At 35.6% G+C, this 3006-nt stretch overlaps 1 non-coding gene across 1 annotated transcript; it reads right to left on the minus strand.

The window, feature by feature from the left end:
• Positions 1-445: 445 nt before the first annotated feature.
• Positions 446-517, minus strand: TRNAD-GUC. Its single transcript has one exon. It is a non-coding gene; the product is annotated as a tRNA-Asp (tRNA).
• Positions 518-3006: the final 2489 nt, after the last annotated feature.

Here is a 3006-nt window from a genome sequence, read left to right on the forward strand (position 1 = left end):
AAACTCGCAGGAATACTCACCACTCTACAACGACGACTTTGAACAATATAATATTTGTTAACACATCAGATTTTATCAATCGCCGTTACAAAAAGTAATCCAATTTTGAATGCGACTAAAATTGTCAAAACAAGATTAAACTTGTTGTTGTTCGGGATCAAACTCATGTCACTCGAGTGCAAGCAGGAATGCTCGCCCTTGTATTACAACGACCTTTGGAACATAATAACTCGAGTGACAAGCGGAAATACTCACCACTGTACCACTACAACGACCTCTGAAAACATATTATATGTTAACACACAAGATTTCATAAACAATTGTTTAGCCGACTTTCTTTTCAAACTACCGTTGTTGGGGATCGATCCCAAACTACCGACATGACAGGTTCACCGCTGTCCAATTTCGAGTTCCGTTAAAATTACGGAAAGAAAACAACTAAAATCGCCGTTGCCGGGGATCGAACCCGGGTCACCTGCGTGACAGGCAGGAATACTCACCACTATACTACAACGACTCATAAAAAATAAATTATTTCTTAACGCTCCAGATTTTACCAATCGTCTTTAGAAAAAGCGACCCATTGTCAACGCTCTAGATTTTATCAATCGAAGATTCGGAACAAGTAATCCAAATTCAAATCCGGTGAAAATTGTCAAAAGAAAATTAAACTTATTATTGTCGGGGTTCAAACTCATGTCTATCGAGTGACAAGCGGGAATACTCACTACTGTATTACATCGACCTCTGAAAAATATATTATTTGTAAACACACGGGAGAAAAAGGAATCCAATCCCGAATTTCAAATTCAAAAGAAAATTAAAAACAGTCTGCTGCGGCGGATCAAACTCGCAGGAATACTCACCACTCTACAACGACGACTTTGAACAATATAATATTTGTTAACACATCAGATTTTATCAATCGCCGTTACAAAAAGTAATCCAATTTTGAATGCGACTAAAATTGTCAAAACAAGAATAAACTTGTTATTGATCGGGATCAAACTCATGTCACTCGAGTGACAAGCGGAAATACTCACCCTTGTACCACTACAACGACCTCTGAAAACATATTATATGTTAACACACAAGATTTCATAAACAATTTTTTAGCCGACTTTCTTTTCAAACTACCGTTGTTGGGGATCGAGATCGAACCCAAACTACTGGCATGAAAGGTTCACCGCTGTATTACACTGCTGTATTATGAATCGAAGATTCAGAACAAGTAATCCAATTTCAAATTCGGTGAAAATTGTCAAAAGAAAATTAAACTTATTATTTTCGGGGTTCAAACTCAAGTCTCTCGAGTTACAAGCGGGAATACTCACTACTGTATTACATCGACCTCTGAAAAATAAATTATTTGTTAACACACGATAGAAAAAGGAATCCAATCCTGAATTTCGTTGTTGGGGAACAAACCTAAATCATCCAGTTCACCACTACCGAATTTTGAATTCAAAAGAAAATTAAAAATCGTCGTTGCGGGGGATCAAAATCGTGCGAGTACTCACCACTCTACAACGACGACTTTGGAAAAATATAATATTTGTCAACACACCAGGTTTTATCATGATTAAACTTGTTATTATGTGGGATCAAACTCAAGATTTCATATACAATGTATTAGTCGACTTTCTTTTCAAACTACTGTTGTTGGGGATCGAACCCAAACTACCGACAACACAAGTTCACCAATGTCCAAATTCGAGTTTCGTTAAAAATACAGAAAGAAAAAAACTAAAATAGTCGTTTTCGAGGATCAAACCTATGTCATCTACGTGACAGGCAGGAATACTCAACACTATACTACAACAACTCATAATAAATAAATTATTTGTTAACGCTCCCGATTATACCAATCGTCTTTAGAAAAAGTGATCCATTAAACTCTCTAGATTTTATCAATCTAAAATTTGAAATAAGTAATCCAATTACTAATTTGGTGAAATTATAAAAAGAAAATTAAACTTATTATTGTCCGGGGTTCAAACTTAGATTTCTCGAGTGACAAGCGGGAATACTCACTACTGTATTACATCGACCTCTGAAAAAATATATTATTTGTTAACACACGAGAGAAAAAGGAATCCAATCCCGAATTTCGTTGTTGGGGAACAAACCCAAATCATCCGGTTCACCACTACCGAATTTTGAATTCAAAAGAAATTAAAAATCGTCTCTTCGGGATATTAAACTCGCTGGAGTACTCACCACTCTACAACGACGACTTTCGAAAAATATAATATTTGTCAACACACCATGTTTTATCAATCGCCGTCACAAAAAGTAATCCAATTTTGAATCCAACTAAAATTGTCAAAACTAGATTAAATTTGTTATTGTTCGGGATCAAACTCAGGTCACTCGAGTGAGAAGCAGGAATGCTCACCCTTGTATTACAACGACCTCTAGAACATAATAACTCGAGTGACAAGCGGAAATACTCCCCACTGTACCAGTACAACGACTCATAAAAAATAAATTATTTGTTAATTCTTCAAATTTTACCAATCGTTTTTAGAAAAAGTGATCCATTGTCAACGCTCTAGATTTAATCAAACGAAGATTCGGAACAAGTAATCCAATTTCAAATGCGGTGCAAATTTTCAAAAGAAAATTAAGCTTATTATTGTCGGGGTTCAAACTCAGGTCTCTCGAGTGACAAGCGGGAATATTCACTACTGTATTACATCGACCTCTGAAAAATATATTATTTGTTAACACACGAGAGAAAAAGGAATCCAATCCCGAATTTCGTTGTTCGGAAACAAACCCAAATAGTCCGGTTCACCACTACCGAATTTTAATTCAAAAGAAAATTAAAAATCGTCGCTGCGGGGGATCAAACTCGTGGGAGTACTCACCATTTTACAACGACGACTTTCGAAAAATATAATATTTGTTAACAAACCAGATTTTATCCATCGCCGTTACAAAAAGTAATTCAATTTTGAATCCGACTAAAATTGTAAAATCAAGATTAAACTTGTTATTGTT

The sequence above is a fragment of the Cucurbita maxima genome, unplaced genomic scaffold (assembly GCF_002738345.1).
Source record: "Cucurbita maxima cultivar Rimu unplaced genomic scaffold, Cmax_1.0 Cma_Scf00819, whole genome shotgun sequence".
NCBI classification, from domain to species: Eukaryota; Viridiplantae; Streptophyta; class Magnoliopsida; order Cucurbitales; family Cucurbitaceae; genus Cucurbita; species Cucurbita maxima.